The following is a 15,452-nucleotide window of genomic DNA, read 5'->3' as shown; positions in this document are numbered from 1 at the left end:
GTTTCCATTTTTTCTCCTTTCCTTCTCTCTTTTTTTTTTTTTTTTTTTTTTTTTTTTTTTTATTTTTCATTTAGAATGTTGACTCTTTTTTAAATCTTTATTTATTTATTCATTCATTTATTTATTTATTTTTGGCTGCATTGGGTCTTCGTTGCTGTGCGCGGGCTTTCTCTATTTGTGGCGAGTGGGGGCTACTCTTGGTTTTGGTGCGCGGGCTTCTCATTGTGGTGGCTTCTCTTGTTGTGGAGCACGGGCTCCAGGCGCACGGGCTTCAGTAGTTGTGGCACGTGGGCTCAGTAGTTGTGGCTCGCGGGCTCTAGAGCGCAGGCTCAGTAGTTGTGGCACATGGGCTTAGTTGCTCCATGGCATGTGGGATCTTCCCGGACCAGGGCTCGAACCCGTGTCCCCTGCATTGGCAGGCAGATTCTCAACCACTGCGCCACCAGGGAAGCCCCGTTAAAGCTTCTATTATCCTTACTTCTACATCCAGGCACACTTCGCTCTCTTTCTTTACGGTCAAACTCTTCAAGAGTTGTCCGTGAGAGAGGTTTCCATTTTTTCTCCTTTCCTTCTCTCTTGAGCCCACTCCAATCCATTTTTTTTTTTGCCCCCATCACCTGATGTAAATGCTTGTTCAAGATCATTGCTGACATCCCTATTGTTCAGTCATTTTAATTTGAGACAGAGCAGCTTTGACAGAGCTGTTCACTCCCCTGCTTCTTGAGACCTTTTCACTTGGCTTCCAGGTCACAAAGTTGTGTAGTTCCTTTTACTGCACTAGCTGCTCCATTTCAGAATGCGTTGCTGGTTTCTCTCAGCTTCCCGCCCCCTAAATATTGATGTGCTCAGGCTCTGCTTGGGCTTCTCTTTCCTGTTACATTCACGCTAGTCTCTTGATTTTAAACGCTGTCAATATGTTTATGCTTCCAAATGTATATCCCCAACTCAGGCCTCTGCCCTAATTCTAGACTTTCATATCCTAACAGACAGCTCACACTTACATGTCTAAAACTTGCAACTTTGTGGTCACAGCTTGCTCCCTAAGAGTCCTCAGTAAGTTACAGCTTCATTCTTCCATTTCCTCAGCCAGTGGTCTTGGACTCAGCCTCAATTTCCCTCTTTCTTCACACTCCCTTTATGATCCATCACAGTATTCTTTTGCTGTATACGGAACATTCACCCAGAGTCTCACCAATACTTACCACGTCCACTGCCACAGCACATGTGTTAAGCCTCTGCCATCCCTCTAGCAGGTTATTGCAATCTAGTCTTTTCCATGGTTTCCGTGCTTCTGTTTCAGTCCATTGTTGTATTCATTCCTGGAATATAGATGCATTTCCTGGAAGGAGAGCACCCAAGTTGAAGCCATGAAGAGAGTCCTCATACTAAGGAAGACAGAGGTAGTGTCAGTGGCAGATTCAGACTCAGAGCTAGGCAAGAGTGAATTATTTTGTAGTAAGTTAAATTATGTATTCATTCATTGCACAAATACTTTAATGCTTTCCATGTGCTTGGCTGCATCAGTGAACAAAAGAGACAAATCTCTGCTTGCATGGTGCTTGTATTCTAGTAGAGGAGGAGAAAATAGAAAAGAAATAAAATAGGTGTTATATAGGTGGTGAGAAGTACTATAGAGAAGTCTTAAGCAGGAAAAAGGAATTGGGAGCATTTGAATAATACTGGAAGAAAATGAGGGACTGAGCCACATAGGCATGTGTGGGAAGAGTTTTCTAGGTAGTGGTAACAGCCTTGGTGAGACCAGTGCGGTTAGGGTCCAGTATGGAATGGGGGTCAGACCATGTAGGGTCTGAGTGAGATCGGAAGCCATTGGAGAGTTTTAAAAGGAAGAGTAAAATGACTTAAATCACATTTGACCAGAAATTACACTGGCTCTAACATTGAAAGCAGAAGGAATACGGTAACCACAGATCTCAGCTTTTTAGAATCCCACATCAAAGAGCCCTCTTCTGCTGCCACATTGGATAAATGTGATAAATAGAAACTCTTACGATTCTCTGTTGATACAAGTAAATACTCATCTGGAAATACCACTTTCACTGAGGACTTGTTTCTACTTTTTGTTTGCTTGCTTTATCTGGCACACATATTAAATAAGAGATTAATGGTAAACTTACCTCAGACTATGGAAGAAGCATTTCTGCTGCTTCTGAATGCAGAAGCCCATGGGTGAAGCTAACAAGCTCCCGAAGACTTGGGAGCCCCCGTTTCTGGAAAAGAGCGTATGCATCTATCCTTCTCCCATGGCACGTTGCGCGCAGACTGGTGTAGAGGTTGTGTCCGACGATTACGTCAGTAGGCTCCTCATCCTAACTAAGAAGAAATGAGGGAGACTCAAGTAGAAGTGGCCTTCTTCCCTGTTCAGTTCATAGTTCAGGGCGATACTTGGGCTGAACAGACAGAGGCTCTACTTGGATAGTTAACACTAGAAGGGCCAGGGTGCAGGCCACTGAGATGGAGACATGGCTCTTTGGTGGAAGATGGAGAGACGGTTACTGCCAGGTGGCTTTTGTCTGCACACCCCAGGGTCACTGCCTTAGAAGAAGCTCAGGGAAAGTTTCAGTCAAGAAAAGAAGACATGGTGTAAATCACAACTTACCTTAACTGGTGATTTGTTCATGTTTAGACATTATTGCAAAGATGATTAAGTTTATCTGAATGATCACTCCTCTTGGTGTAAGGTACATGGCTACAGTTATTAATAAAGCATTCACTACTGTGGAAAGTCTAACACAGATGTCAGACTTTTTGTTTAAAGGTACTGAATAATGGGCACTTGTGCTATTGGCCACTAACAAGGCGATAGCAAACTTTCTTAGCAAATTGTAGCAACTGCAGACATGTGAGTCCTGGATCCTGAGAAGGATCTAAACAGGCATTTATTGGATTGATTCTGCTCCTAATTATATACCACCCTTTGTTTTGATAGCCAGTGGGTCCATGAACCTATCTGAATTGAGGCAGTTATGTTATAATTACATTCTTTATTAGATTTCTTTGTCTAGATTCAAACGAGAGAATGACTGAAAGGGGACTTTCTTCTCCCACTAAAATGTAATTTCCGGTGGTTCTCTATCCCGGCCCTTGTCAGAGTTCTTGGCTCATAAAAGGTATTTAGTAATATTTAAATTGTGTATTGTGCTATAAATGTATGACTGAGGTAGTGCTTTAAAGTCATTTGCTACGATGGACTACCCAGTGAATTGCTTACTGCTGTCGTGACGCACCATCTCCATCCTGGGAGCAGCATTGTTTTGAATAATAAGCTGATTACCTCAGCTCCAAAAAATACTCAGTTGGTAGGCTCTTCACCAGTAGGTTCATAGCAAATATATTTCCTCTGGGAAACTTAGTAAGCAAATGAATGGAAACGTGAAAAATTTAAAATGATGGTTTAGAATGAGGAATTGTTTCTTAAATTGTGTAGGACGGAAGCATTTCTTTTCCTACAATGTTGACAGAATTAAGGTACTTTTGAGTTAAATTTTAGATTTATCACACCTTGTATTATCAGCCTTGGCAGCAAGTAGATTTAGAAGAAAAACCAGCCTATTAAAAGCTCAGAATTTATTGTTTTCCAAATGTCCACAGAGAAATGTAGATACTGAAAGAGATATTTATTATCAGCAGTATTAGAAGTACATGTAATTGTTTTCCTTATGAAAATATCTGTAAGATATTGTGCATGATATTTTGATTATTTTCCTTTTGTTAATTGAGTAAAGTTGCATTTTAGAAATTTTACTTTATCATAAATGAGGACAACGTTTTTTGTTTGTTTTGTTTTCTTTTTGGAATATACTTAATGTAGAAAATTCTCTCTGGAGACCTGCAGAATAAATTTACAGCTATGTTGAAATACTATTTATTTCAACATAAATGCTATTCACATGTGACAGAAGATTAAGTTCACTATAATAAGGTCTTGCTATATCATATAAATTTGCAGCAAGAAAATATATTCCCCTATAGGGTTTAAAAAAGAGGAAGTCTTTTTAAAGGTCACATGAGAGAGTATCATTCCAGAGAAATTTAATCAGAAGTCTCATTATATATATATAGAATTTAAAAATTCTATTTATATAGATTTAAAAAATGAAAGGGTAACATGGTAGGTGCATATATTATTTACAGCAAATCCCAGATTAGTTTAGGAAAAAAAGTATAATAAACCCTCTAGCTATTCTTTGCCCCCAGGTAGCAACATTTATTGGAGAAGCACATGATTTTCTTAAAACTTTTTCAATTAATTTCTTTGTGTTAAACTACGCCGTGTAATTTAAATCCTGCAGTTAATATATTCCCAACTATTTGACTCCTTGGAGGCTCTATATAAAAGGAAGGTTTTAAAGTTGGTGAGATAACCTGAATTACTCAATTTGGAACTGAAAAAATTTCTTAGAAGCTAAGAACATGTTTTCTTTTAAAAAATATTTCTGTGGTAAATCACGACACATACATACTCATGGCTTTTAAAACAATTGCTTTTTTTTTTTTTTGAAAAACTGTATACTTCCTACAGTCATCAAAATACTGTACAGTGGTTATAAGTCCAGGCTCTGGAGTTAACTGACTGCTTGTAATCTAAGCTATTCCATCTAAGAAAATGTATCAGCTTCTCTTGTTGGAACCACACTTAGAAGGTTATTGAGCAAATTAAATGAATGCAGTAAGATGCTTAAACCTATTCCTAGTACACAATGAGAAATCAGTAAGTGTTAGCCAGTATTTTGAGATACTTACAAGTGTTAAGTGATGCAGGGGATACAAAGGTAAGTGTATCGTGAACGTATGATGGGCTGAATAGAACCATTTATTCTTTCAGTAATTCATTCAGCAAATGATTAGGGAGTGTCTGCTTTCTATCAAAGTTGAGACTGTGTGATTTCACTCATATGTGAAATCTAAAAGTAAGTAACACAAATGAACAAATTAAACAAAAGCAAACTCATAGATTCACAGAGCAGATAGGGTCACCAGAGGGGAAGGAGGCTGAGGGCCTGGTTGAAATTGGTGCAGGGGGTCAGCTGTGTGGTGATGGATACTAGGCTTACAGCGGTGATGACTTTGTAGTGTATACAGATGTTGCACTACAGTGCGGTACACCTGACACTGATATAATTTCTTTTAAAGTGAAAAAAACCCAAAAAAACCCAGGAATCCTGACTGTAAAGAGGAGGAAATCAGTAATTTACAGGAGAGTTGGTTTTGTTTGTTATACAGATGTTGAACTACAATGTGGTATACCTGAAACTTACATAATTATTTAAAGTGAAAACAAAAACCAAGAATTATGACCGTAAAAGGGAGGAAATCAGTAACTTACAGGAGAGTTGTTTTTGTTTGTTATTTCTTTCCTTTTAAGATAAGATTTAGGAGCAAAGGTGAAGGAAGTAATAGAAGGGCATTCCTCTAAGATGGAGGAAAGAGGAGATAAGGTCCCTTAGTTTGAGGGGAGTGTGGTGAGAAGTTAAAGTTTCTATCCCATTGGCCTCTATTTTTTCTGGAAAACTGAAGATGGTGGGTCATCTATTGAGACGGAGGGATTAGATGAGAATTGAAGGGATGCTATATGGCTGTAATGTTTGTGTCTCCCAAAATTCACGTGTTGAAATCCTAATGCCCAAGGTGATGGTACTAAGTGGTGGAGCCTTTGGGAGCTGATTAGGTCATGAGAGTGAAGCCTTCATGACTTGGATTAATGTTCTCATACAAGAGACCCCACAGAGCTGTCAGGCCCCTTCTGCTATGTGAGGATACAGTGAGAGGTGTGCAGCCTGGAAGAGGGCTCTTACCTGACCATGCTTGGCAGCCCAACCTTGGACTTCCAGCTCCCAGAACTGTCAGGTAGATTTCTATTGTTCATAAGCTACCCAGTCTGTGGTATTTTTGTTACAGCAGCCTGAACTGCCTAAGACAGGGGCTTGAGAAAGGGGCAATTCTAAAATAGCTTATATAGAAAATGGTATAGTAGTAGTAGTAGTAGTAGTAGTAGTAGTAGTAGTAGTAGTAGTAGCAGGAGCGGCAGGTCTGTTTCTGTGCCAAATGCTGTTTGAAGTGCCATGAATATGTTAACCCTCCCAGGGACTGTATGAGATAGGTCTTAGTAGTAACCTCATTTTACAGAAAACTAAGAAGTGGACATTAAGTAATTGCCTACTTATCCAAGATCCTCAAGGCCTGTAATGAAAGAGCTTGTTTTTGAACCCACTCCAGAAGTCGCATCCTATAAGAGAACCCAGAACTCCAGAACGCAGATCCTACGAGATCCAGTAAGTGAGGTGTCATAGGAAAATAAAATACTAGTATACACATAAGTCCAATGCAGGTTGCAATAGGATAAGTAATAGAAACGTTTTTAAATAGTCTTGGAGTGCAAAGAATATAAAAAAGGGATTTGGAGTCATTAGCTAATACCATAGTTAAAGGCATAAAAATGCTACTAGGACACAACAATAACCACAGTAATAATAACACACATAGAAATATTGCATATTGGATTGCCCATTATATACAATTCTGATCAAATCCTTAATAGAGTAATTATTCTATCATAGACTTCAGGATAAGAAGGAAATATGGTAGATTCGGGAAAGATACAGAAGAAAGGTATAAGTGAATATAAACTTAAGTGTATAAAAATACCTTCCACAGGTATGACCATCTACTATACATACCACTGAAAATACTAACAGAAAATGAATTTAAATGTGTGCCTGAGAGACTTAGGTTTAACGCAGAAGGAAATAATTAGTTTGTTGTTTGGAACATACTATGATCTTGTTTTAAAGAAAGTGGTAGAAAAATTCTAAGTTTCTTTAGGGAGGTAATAATCATGATAGTTGAGATTTGCCACCACCTGTTAGCTCTTTGTGTGTGTCTCCATCCCCTCATCTGAAAATGGAGGTAAGAGAGTATCTATAATATTTAATAGTGTTCTAGGGCTAAAGCAGTTAAAGCACTTAATGTGCTCAGCATAACGGTTGGCCAAGAACATTTAATCTATGTTAGCCCTTCTCTTTCTCTTCCTTATTACTGTTCCTGTATTCCAGAATATTTATTTTCCATAAATCTTCCTTTATACCCATAATGAATATTGAATTAGTCAGCAGAGAAAATAAATATGTCTACATTTAAGATAAGAACTTTACTCTCACAGATATGTTCTCTAGCCTGGATGACTTGACTGATTAACAAATTAGTCTCTAAGTAAAGAAGGTTTGAATTTAAGTGTGGACAAACATAACATATTCAAATGCTAGGACTGATTCTAATTATTTGCACATAGTTGGATTACTGCATTGTATTTTATGAGTTGCATTATCATCTTATTACCATACGACCACGGCTATGGAGGAAAAATGTATTTTATGTGATTCAGGAGGAACAGTTGGGGAAAATTGCCCTTCATTTGCAAATCTCTGTTGATCCTTTTCAATAGTTACCAAAGTAAAGCTGAAGCATCAAAGTGGTGTATAAAAATCATACAAACTATATACGAAAGTGTCTGTGCTTTGTTTTGACTACTAGAGAAAAAAATTCATTGTAATTTAAGAATCATGATGAGAATGGGGAGCAGGGAAAACACCATTGCAAGATCCTGGCACCTGTATTTATGAATAGAATGCAAATTATATGGCAAATTACACATATTTTCAAAAACTGAATTCTCCATCAATGATTGATACAGCATTTAATAAGTTTCTTCTATGTTTTTATCACCTGCCAATCCCCCTATTTTATAAGTGAGCTGTAGACCACATGAGTGTGGGATAAAGGGAACAAGTGTAGTACAGAAATTAAGATCATTGAAATTCCCAAGGTATAGTCTCTGAGACCTTAGAGCATTCCCAAATCCTTGACTATCCCAATAACAATTTTAGATATCTTTCCTTAAAATAGAGTGAAGTATAACTGGAAACTTCTGAGAGTCCCCCTTGGAATCTTAATGAGTCCCTTGTAGGTAGTGACCAGAGGAGAGCACCTAAGCTCCTTTGAAAGATTCCAGGCTGTGGGTTAGGCTCAATCTCAAGATAAATGAAGATTCCTGCACACTAGCCTCATAGCGCTAATTAAATTCAGGTACAATTACAAATTATATCATATTATTGATCGTCAGGGTTAGTCTCAAGCAGTCGAAGCTGTTGTTAAAGCCCAGATTCACAAGATTTGCTCTTTTTTATTGAGATATTAAGTACACGGTATAAAAGAAAGTGAATTAGAGAAGAGTGTGAGCAGCATAGACTTTCCCTTGGGAAACCAGCCGCAGAAAACATAGGGCTAACAGCACTAGTAACGAACGCAGTGGCCGTCCAGTTCTGAATTCTGCCAGTTTGTTCCATCAGTTGCATTAAGTTGTTAGAGGCGTAAAAGCAATGCTCTCCCTTCGTCCCTTTTTAAGTAAAATTAAGGAAATGCATAGAATTCCCTTAGTTGTTTTTTTTTTTTCCCCCTATACACTTTCCTTAAGCCCTTGGCACTGGCTTCTACTTGCCTGCTAGCAAAAGCTAGCAGATGATAAGATGAATGAACAAGTAGCAAATGAATACAGAAACCTCAGAAACGGCCAAGCAGCTTGTTTTGTGTGTCTGAACATGCGTGCTAGTGCTTGTGATTCTATATTGGATACATGTAATAAAACCATACTTTTCTGTGCGTCGTTTCTATGACAGAGTTCAGTATGTCAGTGTGTCATGGTGCTGCACGGAGGGGGTGGTGTTTTACAGCCACCGCCGTGGTTGGTAGGTTCCGCACCACCGGAAGACGTTTAGGACGGGGACTCCAGGAGGGAGGGCAGCAGGACACAGACCGCCAACGTGGATCAAGGTACCAGGGCTGGACATCTGTGTGGGATGCGTGGGGACATGGGGTGCTCGTGGTTCTCGTCCCTGGGGAGTAATGAGACGTCACAAAAGGGTTATCGAGGGAAAGTAGAGCCATTCTGCCTCTGTTACTTAGTACAGGTTTTATTTTATAAAGAGGCAATGGAATGCCTATAGAATATTCATTTCTAACAACATATAGGAGATCCAGTCCTATTTCCTGGTTTTTAACATCTCCGATTATAAGAGGTGTTCCTTACCTTTCTATTTTTGCAGAAGTTTAATTTACATCTATCCAGGTACTTAAATAAATGGGTTGAAATATTGTTTACTTTTGTTGTCATTGATGTTCAGCTGCTCTGTGTCAGGGGAAATCATACGGCTTTTCAAAAGCCCAGGATATGAGCTTACGGCTCTGCCTCTTTGCATATTACTTTTTGCCCCTTGGGGTTACCTTAAAGCCAGATGTTACGTACTGGATTGGTGCAATCATTTTTCTTTGATGAGGGAGTTACACGGGATAAATTCTGAGGCAGAGAAAAGAGGAAAAATTATCTTTTTGTTGATTTTTCTCAAGCTGACATGCTACTACATTTGTAGTAAATTGTCTTTTGTTTTCAAAGAATTTTTATCAGGGACATTTTCTGAAACAGATGCCTTCCCTTTCATTATCAAATGTCTGTCATGTCCATGCTCTCTTCCCTTCTCCCTGCCATCACTCCCATTCACTCAGTGTTCTTCTTTTTTTTTTTTCCCACGTAAGTTTTCCTCAACTGGATAGCGATTCGTAAACCTCTTGAACTCAGATACCATGTTCTTTCATTTGAATCAATGAATGAATGATTCAGAATGGTTTTATAAAGATGAAACAGCAGATTGCTTATCTTATGAACCTTCTTACTGAAGCCTTATACATATTTCAATGGCACATCCAGGATTTTGAAAAAAAACACTTCTGTTGTGGGGTGAATCAACATGGATAGTTGCCAAATAAGACCAAAAACACCTGTCAGATGGGGGCTGGAAGAGTTGCTGGGTGACATGTGTTCTCATGGTCACGTCTAGAGAATTGCCGTAGCCTTCTAACAACTCCGTTTCCAGATGCTGTCCATCTCATTCATTCTACACTCCATACCTAGTTTAACCTTCTTGACACCATTTTATTGTTATTCCCCTGTTCAAAACTCTTGTGTTACACCAACTTTCCTACTGTGCTTAAATTCATTGTCTCACATCTGTCTTTACAATACTCTATAAATTTTTCGAGGGAAGGGAATATAATAAACGACTTTTCTATTTCTACCTATCTATACACATGCCTAGCAACACATACTGTACTGTCAGTGAATGCTTCTTGAATGTTCAGGTGTCTGCATATGAACTGTAATGTTGAAAAATATTAGTAGGAAGGGGACACAGTGAACCCAGAGTAAGGAGTTTTGGTGTCCAAGTTCTAGTTCTGCCACTAAAATTCACTGAAACTCTGGATAAACCACTTTGTCTCTGGGCTTCAGTCTGTCCTTGGAAAAAATTGGGGTAATGGAAGAACAGAAAGACTAGACTCTCTCTCAAGCCCCTCAACGCTCAACGTGTTTTGTTCCTATTCATCATTATTGAGTGCAAAGGCAATATAAGTTTAGACCTTTGGTTGAGAAAGTTAAAAAAAAAAAAAATTAGGTATTCAACAAGGGGAGGAAGCCACAGATTTCCTTCTGACATATTTCAGAGTCTGTAGGCCTTGAAGAGCATCTGGGTCTGTGTAGGTGTATTAAGTTCCCCCCCCTTGAGCTTCAAATCGCAGAGAAACAGTGGGCAGAGTGGGAAGAGGACAACGGGCTGTGCTTTGATCAGGCTTGGGTTTGAGTCCAAATTCCCACTCTCATTGTATGACCTTGACTCACACAGTTTTTCTTTGCTTCTGTTAAGTCAGGTGTGAAATGGGGCTAAATACTTACATTCAGGGTTGTTTAAAAAATGTATGAATTGGGCTTCCCTGGTGGCGCAGTGGTTGAGAATCCGCCTGCCAATGCAGGGCACACGGGTTCAAGCCCTGGTTTGGGAAGATCCCACATGCCGCGGAGCAACTAGGCCCGTGAGCCACAACTACTGAGCCTGCGCGTCTGGAGCCTGTGCTCCGCAACAAGAGAGGCCGCGATAGTGAGAGGCCCGCGCACCGCGATGGGGAGTGGCCCCCGCTTGCCACAACTAGAGAAAGCCCTCGCACAGAAACGAAGACCCAACATAGCAATCAATCAATCAATCTAAAAAAAATGTATGAATTACACATATTCTATGTACAGTGCTTGGTGAATAGCAAGTGCTCAGTTAATCATAGTTATTACTATTCCGGAACTAAAATCAGGGCTGCTGAGGCAATAAATCTCAATATATCAAGTATCACTAAAAGTACAGAGTGAGAAGGAAAAAAGAAGTGATGAACCTTGTTAACCTCCCAAGAAATAAGAGTTTTATCTCCAACCCTCTAATAAAAGGCCAATTTTCAAGCTCCTGATTCAAAGATTGTTTTTATTCCGACATGGCTCTCGTCCCAGTTATAAACCCAGTTCAGAAGTAATGATCATACAGCGAATATGCCTAGTGAACCTGCACAGGTATAAGCAGAATTTAGGCAAACACGGATTTACGGTAAATAAACAAATAAAAATATATCAGTCTGCCCAAGAGTAGACAAGCGGTTTGAGTTTAACACAGTTCCCAGTCCTATTAAAATACACATGGAGATGCTGAAGACTCTCCCTAATAGGTATTTACTGTGTGTCACAGCGTGAAACACCCTGGTCTGCAAAAATCGTGAGGTGTATTTTCCGGATAATATTGCTAATAATTTTTGGTTGCTAAAAATGAGTCACCATAAAAAGAACATAGCGGAGGGGTGGTGGTGGGATGAATTGGGAGATTGAGATTGACATATATACACTAAAATGTATAAAATGGATAACTAATAAGAACCTGCTGTATAAACAAATAAAATAAAATTTAAAAAAAAACACAACATAACATATTAAGATTTTCGATGCATAATTGAAAAAGACAATCATGGTCAGCCCTATTTTATAGTGTTCCAACCATAATTTATTCTCATAATATTTACTTGTAGTCTGAAACCATCATAAATTAGTCCATATTTCGCCCCTCAGCATGATCCCCCATTTGCAGTGTATATTGTAGAGAAATCTATGGGAAGCAAACAGAAGTGGCTTTTTCTTCCACAAGGTTTGCTTATTTCTTCATTCTGTAACAACTGAATATATTCATGAGGCACTTATAGGCAGGTATTCTTTTTTCTCTTTGTTTATAACTTTGGTTTTAGGATTAGAATCGTGACAGAATTTTGAGAAAATTATCAATTTATGATTATGTTCCACAAATTGTTTCCCAGAAGACTACCTCCTTTGGGTGGCTATCTGTAAATTTTTTTAAAAAATTAAAAATTAATTTATCTTATATTGTTTTTTCCTAAAAATGGATCTAATGAATAAAAACACATCCTTTTTTTTTTTTTTTTTTTGCTATTTCACTACCTGTAATGTTGAATCAATGACAAATATTTATTTTCCTCTGAATGTTTCTCATGTCTAAATACCAAGATTCTGTTACTGCTCTTATACAGGATTTTAACTTCAGCCCCTCTGACTTTATCAAAAGTCAGTTGGTCTCCGCAGGTGGCCTCCCGTGCTCATCACATCTTGCACATTTCTACCCCTCTCCTGACGTGAGGGTTTGCTGCTGTAAACTATATCTGGCCATGTTACTTCCTGGCCAGAAGTTCCAGGGTCCACACTTACAAAATTCACCCTCCTATGTTGGTCCATTAGTGTTCTTCCCAAGGACCCTCTGTTCACTTTCCAACTCACCTCTTGCCTCTCTGCTTTAGGACTTAAATATATTCACAGCAAACCACTCTCCATTGAACAAACGTGCCATTTTCTTAAACAGCTTCTTAATTTTTTTTATCAGTTCTTTTCTCTGCCTAGAACCCTCCTGCTCCAGCCCCTTCTCCATGTGAGAGACTCTATTCGTGACTGAGCTTCAGTGTCACCTCCTCTGTGAAGTTCTCCCTCCTCTAGCAGACAGGATTTGTGACTCCTCTGGGCCTCTCACAGCATGTATTCTCAACTCTCTCATGGTACTTACCACAACTTTGGTTATAACACCATATTACACTGTGGTTTCTCTTTAAACGTCTTCCTACACTCTGATGTCCTCAGAAACGGAGTGTTCCGTATACATGGTGATCTCTCCCGTGCCCGGGCTTGAGTCCAACATTATAGACCCTCTGTGCTGAATACATGGGCGAATGAAAACTTGTTGGAATGGCTGATTAGTTGACAGATATTACACCTATTTTAATAGAGAAAGAACTGTCCTGTGTGTTTTTAATATGAGTTTACTTAAGTTAATTAACTGCTGGTTAAAATAAATAATTTATATAAAGCTCAACATATTTATAAATACTTGTTTTTATTACTTACACAGTTATGACTGAACTATTGAGCAACAATTAAGAATAATGCTGCAGAAGGTGGCAAGTAGGGGAGGGATGGCAGGGAAGGAAGGCCAAGTCCTGCTGGTAGTGTAAGTGCTGATGTGATGTCCACTCTCAGTCTCACCTGCCCTTGGTTCTTTCTGCTTAGTTTCCGTTGCGTTGCACTCTCGGTCTCACCTGCCCTTGGTTCTTTCTGCTTAGTTTCCGTTCCGTCGCACTCTCGGTCTCACCTGCCCTTGGTTCTTTCTGCTGAGTATCCGTTGCATCGCACTCTCAGTCTCACCTGCCCTTGGTTCTTTCTGCTTAGTTTCCGTTCCATTTCACTCTCAGTTGCTGGAGTGCTGTAGCTATGTATTTATCATCCTGTCTCCACCTCAGTTTCCACTTACAGGATTATTACTGGTTTTGTTGCACTTGATTATTAGTATTTCTCTTTACCATTCCGTGAGGGGGTGTGTCTGCGTGTGTTTGACATGTGTGGTATGTGCATGTCTTAGTCTGCTTAGGCTGCTTCAGCAAAATATCACAGACTGGGTGGTTTAAAAAACAGAACTTTATTTTCTCACAGTTTTGGAGGCTCGAGTTCCAAGATCCAGGAGCTAGCAAGGTTGATGTCTCATGAGAGCCCTCCCTTTGGGTTGCAGGGGGCCACCCTCTTTCTGTGTGCTCACATGGCCTGGTTGTGTGTGTGCAGAGAGAGACAGAAAAAGAGAAAAGAGAGAGAGAAAGGACTTTCTGGTGTCTCTTCTTAGAAGGACACTAATGCTACTGGGTCAGGGCCCCATCCTTATGACCTTGGTTAACCTTAAAATTATTTCCTTATTCCAAATACAGTCACACCGGATGTTAGGGCTTCAGCGTATGAGCCGCCGAGGTGCAGGGGTGCATTTATGACACAACAACACGTTACTGTAGAATTTGCTGATAGAAGCTCTAGTCCCATGAAGACTTCAATTATGAAGTGGAGTAGAGGACTAAGATACACATGTTTCCAGGAAGCAGGATTTTCAAGGAAGTTGTGAGTGTAGAGTCTTACTGAGTGTTCTGTGCATAACCCTCTTTCTTCATTAAGGTGACTGTATAATTTTTTTCTTCTAAAATTGGAAGCAGCATCTCTTTGCACAGTTCATCTTTGTCAGACTTCTGCTTCTGTTCAAATGCATTGTAGCCACTTTGATTAATTCTGGGGCTTGACGTTCAGAGTTTCACTTTGATAAAACATAGAATCATTTTATAGAAAGTGTGCAGACATTTCTTCTATTTATTATGGCAACAGGCTTTGAAATTTCCTTTTCTTCTGCCATTCTAAATATCTATTCAAGACAAGGTCTTATTTGGGGTACATTACCTCATTGTCATTTTTTATGTCATCTGATGATTAAATAAAATATAAATGTGCTTTCTTTCCAGATTTTCGTATGCCAGAATCTCTCTCATTAGTCATAGTTTGCAGACTTTTCAAATTTCATTGTGTAAAGTCATAGGGTTAGATTATTTCAGAAGGCACTTTCTTAGTGCTTCATTAAAGGTAGAGAAGCAGCAGCATAGTATCTGTGAGAATTCTGATTAGTGGCTCAGTATCATCAAACTGGCTCAGACTGCTTTGTGGGGAAAAAAAAACAAACAAACTTGAACTTGGTACATTACTCAGATTATAATAAATATGAGGATATATATTGTAAAAAGGACTTGGATAATGCACTATACCTTCTTTGATTAAGGCTGATAGAGGTCTGTTTTTCCTTCAAGATAGAATTGTGGCTTATATAATGGATCCTGAACTTCTTAAAGTATCGTAATGTGGTAAAAACATGAAAGTCAGGCTCTGTCTGCTGATTTTTACAAACAGTTGTATAGCTTTTGATATGGACTCAGGGCCATGAAGCTCTGCTCATGGACCTTAACGAGCAGTTACTAAGGTTTAGTGATGCAGATTGGTTAAATGCAAGTCACAGAATTGACTTGCGATGTTGAGTACATGTCGTTTAGATTTTACAAAGTGTGTACCTTTAATCCATTTTAAGTAAAAGTTTCATTTCTATGATTTAAACAGAAAGGGCAAAGGAGATTATGAACTATCTGATCAAAGAAAATCATTTCAGATG

Source organism: Balaenoptera musculus, chromosome 21 (assembly GCF_009873245.2).
Source record: "Balaenoptera musculus isolate JJ_BM4_2016_0621 chromosome 21, mBalMus1.pri.v3, whole genome shotgun sequence".
NCBI classification, from domain to species: Eukaryota; Metazoa; Chordata; class Mammalia; order Artiodactyla; family Balaenopteridae; genus Balaenoptera; species Balaenoptera musculus.
This window is presented reverse-complemented; position numbering follows the sequence as displayed.